The sequence below is a fragment of the Ranitomeya variabilis genome, chromosome 2 (assembly GCF_051348905.1).
Source record: "Ranitomeya variabilis isolate aRanVar5 chromosome 2, aRanVar5.hap1, whole genome shotgun sequence".
NCBI classification, from domain to species: Eukaryota; Metazoa; Chordata; class Amphibia; order Anura; family Dendrobatidae; genus Ranitomeya; species Ranitomeya variabilis.
The window spans coordinates 44,549,408-44,566,586 of record NC_135233.1 but is presented as its reverse complement, the minus strand read 5'-3'; positions in this window follow the sequence as shown (position 1 = coordinate 44,566,586).

Below are 17,179 nucleotides of genomic sequence, written 5' to 3'. Positions count from 1 at the left end.
CTGTTTGTCTGAAGAGGTGGGTGTGCTCGCTTTTGGTTGACGGCATTGCTACTGGGTCCCTCATAGTACAATGTAGTGTCTCTGGCGGTGGTGGTGCGCACCCAACGTCAGACACACCGTTGTAACATGAGGGGCCCTGGGGCGGTCCCGCCGGCCTCTAGAGAGTTCCCCCCTACCCCAGCTCAAAATGTGCTCTACCACATGCAAAATTATGTCGCACAGCTCCACCAATCTTTAGTCTATTCGCTGACATCATTCAATGTCTGGCACTGACAATACAAATTTGTAGACATCTACGATGCAACTTAAAGTAGTCTGTGTCTGTGTCCTATATTGGCACCATTAAATAGTTACTGCCAAATTACTATGTCAGAAACTCAGCAGATGAGCCCACCCCTGTACCTAAGTATGCCACCTTTTTTTTTGTTTTGGTTGTTTTGCGAGACATTGACATCTATTTATATTTTGGGAGTACTGGGACAGACACTCCTTGCACTACTCCTCCACTCACCACCAAGCTGCCCGTGTATCCATGTAACCGCTGTAAAACTGCCATGAGCCTATTGTTTGTTATTTTAGGCCTTTGAAGCCTGTCTGCGGTCCCTCCTTCCACTAGTCCTCCACTGACCAGACCACTGCTGCCCGTGTACCCCTGGAACCAATTATAAAGTGCCTACAGCCAGCCCATTTTTTTATGTTAGGCCTTTGAAGCCTGTCTGCGGATCCGCTGCGGATCCGCTGCCGATCCGCTGCCGATCCGCTGCCGATCCGCTGCCGATCCGCGGCCGATCCGCTGCGGATCCGCTGCGGATCCGCGGCCGATCCGCTCTGTGTGCACATGCCATAACCCTACCCCTAACCCTAACCCTACCCGTAACCCTAACCCTACCCCTAACCCTACCCCTAGTTCTAACCCTAGTTCTAACCCTAGTGGAAAAAGAAAAAAAAATATTTTCTTTATTTTATTATTGTCACTACCTATGGGGGTGATAAAGGGGGGGGGTTTATTTATTATTTTTTTATTTTGATCGCTGTGATAGAACCTACCACAGCGATCAAAATGTACCTCTAATGAATCTGCCGGCCGGCGGGCGCACTGAGCATGCGCCCGCCATTTTGGAAGATGGCGGCGCCCATGATGGAGGCGGACGGGGACCGGGAGCCTCGGTAAGTATAAGGGGGGGGAGATCGGGGCACGAGGGGGGCGTCGGAGCACGGGGGGGTGACATAGGAGCAGGGGGGGAGCGGGCAGGAGGACGGGGGAGCGGACAGCAGGACGGGGGAGCCGGCAGGCGGACGGAGGGGACCGGACCCTATAACGGAGCACTGGGGGGGCGATCGGTGGGGTGGGGGGTGTTCACTTCAGGTTTTCCAGCCATGGCCGATGATATTGCAGCATCGGCCATGGCTGGATTGTAATATTTCACCAGTTTTTTAGGTGAAATATTACAAATCGCTCTGATTGGCAGTTTCACTTTCAACAGCCAATCAGAGCGATCGTAGCCACGGGGGGGTGAAGCCACCCCCCCTGGGCTGAAGTACCACTCCCCCTCTCCCTGCAGATCGGGTAAAATAGGAGTTAACCCTTTCACCCGATCTGCAGGGATGCGATCTTTCCATGACGCCACATAGGCGTCATAGGTCGGATTGGCACGGGTTTTCATGACGCCTACGTGGCGTCAAAGGTCGGGAAGGGGTTAAACTGCATTTGGCCTACTAGTGTGGTTAGGCCCTTGAAACAGTGTCTGCTGCTCTTGGGTTTGCTACTCCACTGAACAAAGCAATGCCGCCTGTTTAGTCCTGTTACCAATTTTGAACTGCATGTAGCCTACTTTATTCTTTGGCCCTATATCTGTTTCCTCCTCATCCTGCCCATTGCCCAGCCACTGCTAAATGAGTCTGCTGGTACATTGACCTAGACCACTACATTCCCCTTGTACTCTACACAGCCAGAATCTGACCCTGCTGAAAGTAAGGTTCCCCTTCCCGCATGTTATACCACCTTACACAGGGACAAAGAGGAAGGTGCAGATGAAAGTGCAGGTTCCTTCATCAGGTGGGGGGGCATACTCGTTGGCGACGTCACTGGCACAGGGCCCCTCAGAGTACGCAAAAGTGTCGCTGCTGGTGGGAGGCGCCCCCGCCATGCAAACACACCGCCGTACTTTGAGGGGCCCTGTGCCAGTGGCAATGCGAACGAGTGGGCCCCCCCCTGCTTGCTCAGGATCACAGCACTTGCAACTTTTAAATACTTACCTTTCCCTGCAACACCGCCGTGACGTAGTCCGCATTTCCTGGGCCCACGAAAAACTTGAGCCAGCCCTACTCCCCCCACAACTTTCCCCCAATTCCCTATGCCCAACTATTATTATACAGTTAATTAAGATTGGCAAGCTTCAGAAACAAGAATGGATGTTTTTGGCATTAAAATGGGCACTGTAGGTGTTTTCCTGGCCTCCACTCACTGCCGACTATGCTTCCCCATTGACTTGCATTGGGTTTCGTGTTTCGGTCGATCCCCGACTTTTAGCGATAATCGGCCGACTGCACTCGACTCGACTCTGGACAAAATCGGGTTTCCCAAAACCCTACTCGATCTTAAAAAAATGAAAGTCGCTCAACCCTAGTAGCGAGGAGAGAGATGGATTAGTCGGGCAGCAGAGTTAAGGATGGACTGGAGAGGTGCAAGGGTATTAGCAGGGAGGTCACAGAGGAGGGTGTTGCAGTATAATATAAACGGAGATGTGTCCTTCTGCCCGAAGCCTCCGGCGGATGAGGAGAGAGAGAGAAAGAGGGAGAGCAAGAGGGATGGTGAGAAGAAAGAGAGAGGATGAGGAGAGGAGAGAGGAGGGTGAGTATACAGGGGGCATCTAATAAATATTACATTTACTGGATGGATGTGCCTTGTACCTCTCCTGCTTCTTCGTTGTATCACTAGGATAGGTTATTATCAGTGTCAGATGGTTGGAAGTCCGACATCCGGCACCCCCACCAGTCAGCTACAGGACACCAGGGCTCCGTACATTGTGTAGTGGCCATTTTCAGGTACTGCAGCTCAGCACCTATTTACTTCAATAAGACCTGATCCAAAATACCTAGGAAGACCCCTCCACAGCGCTGTGTTAATTCGGCTGTGTATGTTGTATACTTCCAGCCATCATATATATTCACCCCAGGTGACCGATTGTTACAGTGATATTGCCTTCCTTTCGGGGAGGGTAATATCATGCTTTGAGGCAAGGGGGATCCCATTCTCCAGGTAAGGCACCCACACACAACACATTCCAAATCGGGGCCAGAAGGGGGAACTCAGGACCCGGATTCAGGGGAGCTTCCCCAGCTTGATGGAAGGGACCAGAGGGGTTGAATGTGGTGGAGCTACTGAGGGAAGGAGCAGAGGAGAGATAAAGGGCCCAGAGGGGAACTGTGACCGGGCACCCTCAGAGCCCGAACGTAGAAACTGGGCACCGGGAGCCCGAAGTCGTGTCGCTCTCCAGGACGCATGACAGAATCGGAGGGCTAAGAACTGTATGTGATTTGCCCACACCACACCTGAAGATGCAGCAGCACCTGAAGGGCTCGGGTTATGATAGAGACCCTGTAAAACGGCTCAAGCTGCCCGCCATACAGGTACCTGTCCCAGGACAGGGGAAAAGAGGGGTACCATGCCAGGGAGCTTTAGGCAGCAGGGACCTCGCACACCAGTGTTAGCAGGAAAGGCTCATGGATCTCAGCTAGAAAAGGGATTCATCTATTGCCTCCAGACCGGCCGGACCACCGCGACACCTATACCTGGTACCCTGGACTGAGGCTGACTGCTACCATCAGTAAACCAGGTAAAGACTGCAAATCTGTGTCCTTTTTCTTTACTATACATCCACCACACCATCTGTGCCATACATCTTGGGAGCCCTGGGGACCCCGCTTCACCTGTGGGAAGCGTCACCATCTTGCTGCAACAACATCACCCCAGAGGACCCTTTTAAGCAGCGTTGGTCCCCTCTGAGTAAAAACCACAGGTGGCATCACGAACATAGACTTTACTACCAAATTCCCTTTAAAGACCTTTCCCCTTTAAGTGAGCACCCAGGGCCACGGACCGGGTCGCAGCCACTGTGACCTCCCCCTTAAGTGCGACCGGACCCGGTACTGAGTACCCCACTGCCCAGGCGGGCGACTCATATACAGTATATCTTTCCATGGATAGGTGTCTGAATAGTCGGGTCTAGTTCCTGCTCTGCCCCCATTTATTTTTATGTCAGCTGACACACAGTGAGGTGTTAGGGATCGCCCAATTTAGTACACCTTGTCGTGGTGAGATGGCTTTTATGCTTTTTATTCATCAAAACAGTAACTAAGTGCCCTATGTTATTTATATCTACTATTACTATTCCCTTATTTTCTTGCTGCAGGGTATTTGCAAATTTTTTCCTATCTTGGATTTTGTCTATCAGTATTGAAATACTGGAAAACCCCTTTATTACTAGAGGGTGTGAATACTTTTTATTGCTCTACTATATTTAAAATAAATTTGCATCTTTGCTAATAGACTTGATTAAAATTGCTACTTATCAATAATTTTTTTAATGTATACAGCTCTTGTGAAAGCTTATGCTTCTCCGTGGTTTCAGACTGCAGCCAACCCCTCTGTAGTCTGATCCTGCAATAATGTGAAGGTTCACTTCCCATTGTTGCTTTTGACACAACACAGTACCAGATCTATAGGTTGACCATTACCTTTGACCTCTAATAGACCCTATAAACGTACAGCAGGGTCGCATGGGGGTTCCTTTGGGGAAGTTGCTTATTTTCACATGTACTCTTGATTTATTAAATAAAAATTAATATGATGGTTACTCCTTAAAAATCCATTGCCAAACAACCTTTCAGGGCATTATGAGTTATTAGTCATATGTCTCTCAGCTGGTATCTGTTTAGATTAGATGGAGCTAAGAGTTGGCTACAAAAGGGACTATTTTTCTCTGGAGGACTTTCATACATGACACAAACAGCCCTTTGATTTCATTAGGCACGGTGTAATGCTTCATTTTACCTTTGGAGGTGCTGTAGGGAAATGGAACATTCACTCCCTGGTACCCAGGCAAAATACAAAATATTACAAAGGTCCAAGCACCAAAATTATCATTGAAGGCAATAAATTATCTGTACTGTATGTTATGATTTTTTTTCTATGATGATATCTTTATATTTGGATTTTTTTCTTTTTTTGCACATGTACTTTACAGGCAAGCATCGCTCATTTAAAGTAACACCAACCTATGTGGCAATATTTATCTTGAGGCACATCGCTGTTCTAGATCTCACATTTACCTAATCATTCCCTTGAGGCAACGACCTCTCCGACATATGTACAAGAGCAATATGTATGTACCGTGAAATAGAAGATTTATGGCTGTCATGGCGGCTTTGGGCTGATTGAGGAATGATTTATTAAAACGTATTGTGTCCCCAATTCAAATAATGTTTGGTCATATTGTCTGGTGTAGTCTTGTGTTGTTGTCCCTTTCCTGACATATGATTTACATACATATGACACCTGAAGAATTGGTCTATACAACCAGCTCAGAATTGGACATCACTCTATGCACTGTGATATACAGGCGGCACCTGCCTGTAACTGCAGCTGCAGCGCCCCAGAGTCCTGGTCGTTGCAGTAACGTCGCTCTGCCGCTAAGGGGAGTGATGTTGCGTCTGATTGCACTAAGGGAGTTCACCTGACCCGGTATCACACACTACACTTCACACTCCGGCCACCAGGGGGGGTGGTTCTATCTAGTAGGCCACTCCTCACACTCTGGTAAAACTGGGGGTTGGACAACAAGACAGGGAGAAGTAACTGGGAAGAGCTAGAGAGAGGACCTGTCAGGGATGGGATCCTGGCAGACTCCTAAGAGAACAACGCAACAAGTGAGCAACGGGAATACAGCAAAGAGGCAATAGGACCAGAAGGAGTCATGCTGAAAGATCGAGGCAACATCCTTCTGAGGCGCAAACAGACGGTGGCCGGAACGCCGAGAAAGTAAGAGACTTTAAGCAATACTTCAAACCACGGCAGGACAGCCAAATAAAGGTTGGCTGTCTCACTTAAACACCTAAGCAGACAACGGAGGCAGCTGTGGGAGAGGGGCGACTCTAGAGTCCCGGAAGAACTCCAGGCCTACCCCGTCATACGGGTGCGTTCTGCCATATCATCTGGGGGACGGAGAAAGAGAACGAACATCAGAGGCAGACAGAATCAGTTGTGAGGACTATCCCGGGGTGCTCAGCAGGGAAGGACTACAACACATAGGCGCTAGCAGGTAGACGCTGATTCTCACCTATCAAGGAAACTCCTAATGTGCCGGTCTCAGACAGCCCAGTTAACAGTGCCCTGGATTGGCTAACTCGAAGCCTTCAGTAAAGAGGTAAAGAGACTGCAACCTGGTGTCCCCGTTATTTACTGCGACCTGCACCGCACCACCACAACATCATCACCACCCACACCTTTCATTGGGCGCCCCGCAGCAGGGTCACGGACCGGGTCTAGCCACCGTGACAACCCCGGGACAGAGACTCAGAGGCCCGGTACCGGGTACTCCTCGGCCCTGCGGCAGTGGGGGCGCTACACAGCCGTCATACATAACTGCAATGGCTGAATGTTAACCCCTTAGATGTTGCCGTCAATAGCAACTATGGCATCTATGTGGTTAGCTGTCACCCCATCTGCCCCCCAAGGGTTCATTCCCACTTGCGATGAAATCGGACAAATGCAATCAGATTAAAAATCGGATTGCATTCGGACCGATGTTATTCTATCATTGTGTGTTTAGCTGTGTTTTTTACCAGCTCGGATCAGATCACGATCGGACTGGAGAAAACTCGCACAATGCTGTGATTGTAATTGGAAATTGGATCGCATCCTGCAAGAGAAGTCAATGGGTGCGAGAAAAAAAAATTGCACAGCACTCGGACTACGCAAGTGCTGTCTAATTTTTACACTCACCGATGTCCTTGGAAAAGCTGGCAATTTATCTGCCACGTGCAGTAAAATCACAGAGTGACAGGTTAGAATAGATAGAATAGATATATACACATAGAATACATAGATATATAGATGTCAGTCACATATACAATTAGGGCAGTGTGTGCAGCCTACTCTCCATGTATTTAATTATTAAAAATTATTTTTCTGAAAAAAATGACATGGGTTCCCTTGTAATTTTCTTAAACAGCAAAGGGAAAGCTGATGGCTTGGGGCAGATGTTCATAGCCTGGGAAGAGGGTAATACCCATGGAGCTTCCCAGGCTATTATTATCATCTCACAACTAGTGTTGAGCGATACCTTCCGATATTTGAAAGTATTGGTATCGGATTGGATCGGCCGATATCCAAAAAATAAAACTCTCCTTCAGGCCCTGGGATCCATATTCATGTAAAAAATAAAGAATAAAAATAAAAAATATGGATATACTCACCCTCGGACGGCCCCTGGCTGTCACCGCTGCAAGCGTCTGCCTCCGTTCCTAAGAATGCAGAGTGAAGGACCTTCGATGACGTCGCGGCTTGTGATTGGTCGCGTGACCACTCATGTGACCGCTCACGCGACCAATCACATCACAAGCCGTGACGTCATCGCAGGTCCTACACTCACTGCATTCTTAGGAACGGAGGCTGCCGGCTGCACCGCTGAGGTCCAGGGTCTGTCGGAGGGGTGAGTATATCCATATGTTTTATTTTTATTCTTTATTTTTTACATGAATATGGATCCCAGGGCCTGAAGGAGAGTCTCCTCTCCTCCAGACCCTGGGAACCATACGCACCGCACACGCCTGGGAACTTATAGGAACTTCCGATTCCGATTTCCGATATCACAAAAATATCGGAACTCGGTATCGGAATTCCGATACAGCGAATATCAGCCGATACCCGATATTTGCAGTATCGGAATGCTCAACACTACTCACAACTGTATACTTAGCCTTTATTGGCTATTAAAATGGGGGACACTCCAAAAAATGATGTGGGGTCCTCCTATAATTAATAACCAGCAAAGGCTATGCAGACAGATGTGAGCTGATATTAATAGCTTAGGAAGGGGAAAAGAATACTGCCCCCAGGCTAAAAACATCAGCTTTCAGCCTCCCCAGAAAAGGAGAATCTCTAAGATGTGCCAATTCTGGCACTGAGCCTCGCTCTTCCCACTTGCCCTGTAGTGGTGGCAAGGGGGGGAGATAGGTGGGGGGTTGACATCACCTTTGTATTGTCAGGTGACATCAAGCCCCGAGGTTAGTAATGGAGAGGTATCAATAAGACACCCCCATTACTAACCCCATAGTCATATTGTATAAAAACACACACACCCAAAATAAAGTCCTTTAATTGAAACAATGACATAGACTCCTTTAATAAATCTTAATTAAACCATGCTTGCGACCTTGCCCATTCCCTCAATGCCATTCTACAAAAGAGTTATAAAACTAACAACAATATTCCTCATCTTTCCGCAGAGATGCTGCTAATCCATTTGTCCCACAACGGGTCCAGCTCTACTACATCTAGGTGTCAACCACTTCTGATAAAATGTAGAGGTGGCTTGTAACCTGGTCAACAATCAGTAAACAACTAAATAAAAAATCCACCCATTCTTGAGAACAAAGGGGATTTTTATTAAGAGGTAAATTTTCCTCTTGCAATTTTAACCAAATCAAAAGAAGGAGACAACCCAGTTAATTTTACACAGTCACCAGAATGAGCAGCTGCAGGTCGCCTCTGAATCTGCCTTAAATTGGGAAGGTCTCTAGCTTCCTGGCAGGGATGGTCGATTTTTCACGAGTTGTTGATATCTAGTTCTGGATTCCATTCATACCACACTGTTTCCTAATGCTTTTTATCTACAGAAATGCTGAAAGTTGCAGCTCCTGCCAAGTTTACATATACAGATTAGGGCTATAATCATTTTACTGTACTAAAAAAACCCAATATTTTGACTTAATGTGTTCGTAGTCCAAAATTACATTATTATTATTTGTCCGTAGTATTTAAACATTAAAGTGAACCTGACAGCGTTTCATGCCTCCTGTCCTGAATCATGTGCAGCAAGAATCAGTCTCTGACTTTGTCCTTTCAGCCTAGTATTTTTCCTTTCTTCTTCCTCGCCATTAATTCCACTGCGCTTTACAATCTTTACCATCACTGTATTATTGGGACTCACAATCTACATTCCCTATCAGTATGTCTTTGGAGTGTGGGAGGAAACAAGAGAACCCGGAGGAAACCCGCGCAAACACGGGGAGAGCATATAGACTCCTTGCAGATGTTCTCCTTGGTGGGATTTGAACCCAGGACCCCAACACTGCAAAAATAACAATGAAACTACGAGGCATTTCAGAGAATACATACATTTAAAAACTTCCCGGGGATCTTGCTGCATGAATCACTAGTCCAAGAGGATGGTCCACGACATCTTCTGCCCGCCCCGCTACACTTGAGTGACAGGAGGTGTGATGGATAAGTACTAAGCTAAATTATTCTTCAAAATAAGGACCCATCTGTAATGTCTTTGTCTTTTGAAAAAGTTTGGCTAATATATTTAGACATGTTTCAAGGCTCATGAAATAATCGGACATTAAAGGGAATGTGACAGGTCTCCCATGCCCCTCAAATCACCAGCATTTGTATCTTCCTGTATACATTCCCTGCCTAACAGTCCTTTGATTATGTTCGGCACATAAACAGATCTTTAGAAAAAATATTTCTAAAATCTATCATCTGCAATTTAATCCTTTGACTAGTTAATGGGGGAGTTTATTTCCCCAGACTAGTCATCCCACTTAACATGTTATTATGCCCCTATGGGTGTGCTAACGTGATTTGCAAGAGAAAGCGTCATCGCCAGCCCTCTGCAAATCTCATGCATTTGTGCAGCTTTCTTTCATACAAGTCATTGCACCTCTGAAGCCGGGTGTAGTGTGCATGTCCGCAAGCAAAGAAGAAGCTTCATCTTCGGCTCCTCCATTGACTTCAGGCTCCTTCTCTGCTTCGGGACATGCACAGTGCGCCTCCAAAGGTAGCAAGTGTACGCTTGACTTCAGAGACACAATGATGTGGGTGAAGAATGAGCAAGATTTACAGAGAGCTGGAGATGATATCATCTCTGGCAGATCATGTTAGTGAAAGCAGGCACAGAAATTCAGTAACGGTCGGAGGCAGAGCAAGGTTTAATGCGGGGATTTAATATAACAGGTATACTCCATGCAGGGAGGAGGTGTGAGATAGACAGTATGGTAAAACTAGGATTTGGAAACTTAGGGGCAACAAGTGTAAACGGAGGGAGGGTAGCGGTCAAAAGAATCAAACTTATCAGTCCGGCGATGCGAAAGAGCAGTCTCTGAGATGATGGTAGTGGCGTCCCGGCCTGGATGCTTCAAGGATCCGGTGTAGTCCCGCTGAGAAAGGAGTCCGGGGTTCCGGAGTCATCAGTGGTCCTCTGATGTCCAGTCGCAGTCCTTGTGTTCAGAATAAGAAAACCCAGGAGGGGAGCACTCCTTCTTGTTCACAGCAGGAACTGCCCGCGAGTGTCTGGGAGCCGGTAGATCAGACAGCCACACTCTGCATGTGGCCTGGTTTCCCCATTTGGGAATGCGCAAATCAGGGCACGGTCATGGGGGAAAGTCACTCATGCTAAGCGATCTCACAGAAGTAGGCAGGGACAGCGGTATCTGGATGTGTCCCTGCCGGTAGTCTCTGGAAGCCACCTGTGGGCGCCTATGGCTTGGGTCAGCTTTCTCCTGACACTGCAGGGAGCCTAACACTTTGCGCAGTGCAACTTCCCACCGTAACTGCGTGCATTCCCGCTCACTGCCGCCCTTTTATCCTACTCACCCCCCTCATTCTGGGTTCAAGGGTCGGTCCGGGGAACTAAACTCTTCCCCCTGCAACTCGGGTGACAGCACCGGTGGTTCCGGATCCATCCTAGATAAAGTACGCCGAGTCTGGCTCTCCTCCTTGCATTCCCCCTTCCTTTGTGCTCGCCATTCCACGGGCAAGAGTTCTTGGAGCAAGCGTTGGCATTCTGCTACTCCTTTCACAATCTGTCGCCAGACAAAGTGCTCTTGATCAAAACGTTTGGGAGGTTTTCCTGCGGTTGAACATTCAGAATGTTGTAAACTATGAGTCTTTTCCAAATCCAGTGAGGTAGTCAAATCAGGTTGGACCAACAGGGTCGGGGACATGCCCGGTTCAGGTGAAACAGCCCCTTCTGGAATTACAGGAGTCCCAGGAGTCTCAGGTGTCTGCTCTTCTCCCTTTCCTACTGGCAAAGGTTCGGTACATTCCTCTTCCTCAATCTGAATTATGGGAGGGCTCTCAGTTGAGCAAAACTCTTCTTCCTTCTTTAAGGTTGGGTGGCGGGATATACAAGGACATAGCATGTTCCTGTGTACCACACGGGAAGGAGCATCTTTTCTTTCTTCAGGTCGAACTTCATAGACTGGTCCTCCAGGGTTGACTCGACGCACTACCCAGTGCGGTGTTTCCTCCCACCGATAGCTGCGTTTGTCTCACGGATGTTTGTCTCGCACCAGTACCTGATCTCCAGCCTGCAGAGCTGTCCCTTGTAGTGGGGCCACTTCAGTATGTACCAGTTCTTGAAACTTAGTCTGCACCAGATGGCGTAGAGTCTGCATCCGATGATGATGTTCACGCACCCAGCTGGACACCCCCATCCACGGGTAGTCCTCCTCCGGATCCAGTTCCAGCTCGATAATATTGCCAGGTCTGCCAAAGAGTAGGGTATAAGGTGTGTACCCTGTGGTGCTATGGACTCGGATATTGTATACCCACACCAGTTCTGGTACAAAATCTGGCCAGTGGCCCTTGCAATCTTCCTCCAGGGTTTTCAACATTTGGATGTGGGTTCGGTTGAAACGTTCACAGGTCCTGTTGCCCTGAGGGTGATAGGGAGTCATCCGAGACTTCTCAATCTGGTATAACCGATGCAGTTCTTCCATCACTTTTCCCAGAAAACAGGTTCCCTGGTCTGAGTGTATCCTTTTCGGGTAGCCGTATATTTGAATAAAATTTTTACAGATGGCGTGAGCTGCTGACTCTGCAGTTTGGTCTTGGGTCGGGGTCACTACCGCAAATTTGGTGAAATGATCCACAATTACCAGGCAATGTTCATATCCCTGAATAGGCTGGTCCAACCGTCAAATAGTCAATCATCAAAACTTCCAGTGGTCACAATAGTCTGTGTAGGAACCCTCTGTTCTGGGGGTTTGGACAATTCAAAGCTCCTGCATTGTCGTCACACTTCTTCGACCGATGTTTTCAGCAGGGGGTGATAGACTGCCCTCTGCAACCATTGTAGGGTCTTCCCCGGGCCAAAGTGTGCTTCTTTCTCATGGGCTTCCTTGGCCACTTCATGTAAAAATACTTCAGGAATCACCACTTGACAGGTGACAAATAAAGCTCTCTGTGGCTGGATCTTCCGATACAAGAGTCCATCTTTCAGGTGTAGTCTTTCCCATTGCCAAAGTATCTGCAAGGCCCCGATGGTCAGGGCCTCCCTCTCACTCTTGCTGGGCAGCTATTTTTGGGCCACCCAAAGCTGGATCTGTGCAAGCTCCCCATCTTCCTGCTGGATCCATACCCATTCATCACGAGATTGCCTCAGAATGCTTCCTGAAGTGCCCGTATGTACTGGATCCTGCGTTGCTGTCATCGTCCTGACAGTACTCTGAAAGCCAGGGATTTCTTCATCTTCTAGTTCTTTATCCGGGCTTCTTGTGGGTCACTCTGGACAACTCGTCCACTTGAGTATTTTCAGCTGCTCGGTGGTAGGCGATTTTATACCGATACTTTGCCAGTTTGGTCACCCAGCGGTGTTCCTAGTTTCCCATTTTCCACATGAGCCAAGGGGTTATTGTTGGTACTTACCAATACTTCAGACCCCACCAAATATTCCGCAAACTTCTCCGTCATAGCCCACACTAGTGCCAATAGCTCCAACTTGAAAGAACTGTAGTTGTCCGGATTTTGTTTAAAATCGTGGAGGGAACGACTCCCATATGCAATCACCAGTTCTCTTCCATCCTGAATTTGTGACAACACTGCAAGCTACCATCCGTGTGGATGAAGGGTTGCGAGAAATTAGAGTAGGCCAGCCTCCGTCAGAGCCATTTTTAGAGCTTGAAATGCTTGCTCCTGTCATTCTCTCCACTGAATCTCTCTGTTCTTTGCACCAGATGGGACTCCTCTCAACAGCTCCAGTATCAGATTCACGATGTCGTTGAAGTTCTTCATGAACCGATGGTAATATCCAGTCAATCCCATTAAAGTTCTAACATCTTTTACTGTCTTTGGGGTAGGCCAATTCCATAGAGCCGCATCTTTTTTTTATTACCAGGACAATAGGAGCAGCCCACGGTCTCTTTCTTTCCTGTATGATGCTGTTCTGTAACATCTGGGAGAGCATCACCTTCACCTCTTGGTATAATTGCAGAGGAATTTGGCAATAGCGTTCTCTTATGGGTGCCGCCTGCCCTGTTGGAATCTTGTGAGTGATTTTGGTGGTGCAGTCAAAATCGTCCTCATGCCTTGCGAACACATCCTGATAGCATCTGAGTAGGGCTTCCACCTGCTGTATCTGTCATGATGTAAGCCCTGTAAGTTCTGCCCGCATTTGATCGAGGATACTCCACCCTTCTTTTTGCTGCAGTGGTTCTGACACGGAAAGGGCTTCTACAACTACAGTCCAAGGAGCTTCCTTTTTCGTGGTCAATTGGACTGTCTGAGGCAGCATCAACTCCTCTGGCATGCTGATGATTTGGGGAACAAGGTGAGCGGTTCTTCTCTCAAATTTACAAAATGCACTGGTACCTTCCCTTCACGTATGGTAGCCAACGTTCGTGCTACCAAGAGTCCTGGTGGCAAATTCTCCATGGCGGCTGGTTCCAGTTGTATTCCAAATCCTTCCATGGGCATGCAGGCCCAGACAGGCAGAGATAGCATGGTCTGTCCAGGGGGTACCTCCAGATTACTTGCAGTTGGAGTGATTACTTTTCCCAGTATCTTTCCTTCACCGGAATCCTCTTGTGCCTGTGCCGACTGAATCAGCTGCTTTCTTTGGGGCGTCTGTGGACTCCATTGTCTTAGGAATACGTCCGGGGACTCGTTTATCAGCACACTTCCGAACTCTTTTAACACGTTCATTCCCAGAGTGACAGTATATCCACGTTCAAAGTCGCCCGAGGTCAGCACTACACCTTTGTGGCCCAAATCTCTTCCGTAGACCTTGATTTGCATCCACGCCACACCTGCGAACATGATGGGAAGTTGATTGGCTACCGTCAACCTTATCACCTGTCCCCATTCAGGCCTCATTGCCTCTGAAAAGTGTCTTTGGTAGTACACCTTGGGCATCGTGGTTACTTGAGAGTCAGTATCCACTAGACAATGCACAGCCTGTCCATCAATTTCAGCCCAAACTAAAGGACACACTGAAACTAGGTTAGAGGGACTTCTGGTTCTCTTCACTGGCTGTTCTGGCTCCGGGTGGCGTCCCCCAGTCTTGAAGCCTCCTAGTTTTATGGGTGGTGCTGTAGAAGCCATCCCCGGTGGGCACACCCGAGCCATATGCCCCAGCTCTCTACAGAGAAAGCAGGTTGGTAGTTCTTCCCGATGAGCCGTTCTTCCTCCCCGTCTTGACTCTGAATAGGTTCTGGCCCCCGGGGCACTTAGTGAAGCCACCTTCCTTTTAGTTTCCGTCAGCTCCTCTCTCATGGCTAAGATTTCTCTTTGCAGATCTTCTGCCCATCCTGGTTCAGCCGCTGAGCTCACGGCTACCTCTCCGCTTCAGTCCTTCGCCACCGGAACTGTCACCTCCTGCTCCTGCTCTCGGGACCGCGCTTCACCACCCACCTCTGCAAACGTCATGTTTGGGTTCACTCTGAAGCACTCTCGCAGGGCCTGTTTTAGCAGTGCGTCTCTCAGTCCAGTCACTAATTGGTCCCACAGTACTACATCAATCGGACCTATCTTCACCCTGTCTTTTCTGGTTACGGTTGTATGGATCTCCTGTAACACATTCATGTACTGGAACTAAACTCTTCCCCCTGCAACTCGGGTGACAGCACCAGTGGTTCTGGATCCATCCCGGATAAAGCACACCGAGTGTGGCTCTCCTCCTTACATTGTCATGCCCACAAGCCTCTCCCAAGACCTGACTGGAGGGACCGATCTGTCCAGTAGTGTAACTACCGGGGGGCAGAGGGTGTGAGCGCCCCGTGCCCGGAGCTCAGAGGGGGCGCCGATACAGTTACATTCTGCGACAGAGCAGGGAGAACCGGTCTCCCTGCTCTGCTGCCTGGACGCTATGGGGCCTCTGGCAGGCGGGGGGGCCCGGTGCCAGCAGTGGGCCCCCCTGCCCATCACAGCAAGGTCAGCTGTTTCGGCATTTAGCTGATACAGCTGACTGAATTGATGAGGGAAGGAGTACGCAGCGCTCCTTCTCCCATCACCCCCCTGTCAGCATCTGACGTCACCAATGTGCTGCCTTATACTACAGGGTCTGCCTATGCGGTGCTGCCTTATACGCCAGGGTCTGCCTATGGGGTGCTGCCTTTTACTACGGGGTCTGCCTATGAAGTGCTTCCTTACACTACAGGGCCTGCCTATGGGGTGCTGCCTTATACTACAGGGTCTGCCTATGGGGTGCTGCCTTATAATACAGGGTCTGCCTATGGGGTGCTGCCTTATACTACAGGGTCTGCCTATGAGGTGCTGTCTTATACTACATGGTTTGCCTATGGGGGTGCTGTCATGTGCTATGGAGTCTGCCTATGGGGAGTGCATTATACTATATTGAGGACTATCTGGTGCATTATACTATATATGAAGGCCATCTTGTGGGCCATCATACTGTGTGGGGATTACAGTGAGGGGGCCATCATACAGTGTGGGGATTGCAGTGAGGGGGCCATCGTACAGTGTGGGGATTATAGTGAAGGGGCCATCATACAGTGCTGGAGCCAAACAGTTTGGAAGCTACTAAGGGGTCAGTATACTGTGTAGGTGGTACTATACAGTGAGGGGGCATTAACCCATCTCTTCAGGAAAGCCTACAGCCTGCACTGACCCCGCTGCTTCCTCATCACTACCAGAGATACTGCCTCACCAACACCGGAGCTCCTGCAACCCTCAACCTATTGTTTCCCTCCCCATAATCCTGTAGAATGTAAGCCCGCAAGGGTAGGGTCCTCGCCCCTCTGTTATCAGTCTGTCATTGTTAGTTTGTTTACTGCAAGCGATATCTGTAATTTGTATGTAACCCATTCTCATGAACAGCACCATGGATTCAATGGTGCTACTGTATATAAATAATAATAATAATAATACTGTGTGTAAGAGAGCATCATACTGTGTATAGGGGAGCTGTACGGGGGGAGACTCGGGACATTATTCAATGTGAAGTGGGCACTTATTGTTATAGGAGAACTCAGGTTACTGTGACTATTAAAGGGGCACACAGGGCAATATTACTTTCTAGGGGTCAAAATGTGGGCTCTGTTTTCTAGGGCACTTGCACCCGGCATTACTATATTATAAAGGAGTGCTTTAGAGTTTAGAGGGCACAGAGAATCACACAGCAGGTGCAGTAATAGGGACGCATATGGCAGCAGCAGCTCAGTATTGGGGTATCAGGTGCAATAATAGGGACACATAAGGCAGCAGAAGCTCAGTATTGGGGTATCAGGGGAAGTAATATGGACACATACTTCAGCAGCAGCTCAGTATTGGGGTATCAGGGGCAGTAATAGGGACACATACGGCAGCAGCGGCTCAGTATTGGGGTATCGGGAAGTAATAGGGACATACTTCAGCAGCAGCTCAGTATTGGGGTATCAGGTGCAGTAATAGGGACACATACGGCAGCAGCAGCTCAGTATTGGGGTATCAGGTGCAGTAATAGGGACACATACGGTAGCAGTGGCTCAGTATTGGGGTATCAGGTGCAGTAATAGGGACACATACGGCAGCAGCGGCTCAGTATAGGGGTATCAGGGGCAGTAATAGGGTCACATACGGCAGCAGTGGCTCAGTATTGGGGTATCAGGGGCAGTAATAGGGACACATAAGGCAGCAGTGGCTCAGTATTGGGGTATCAGGTACAGTAATAGG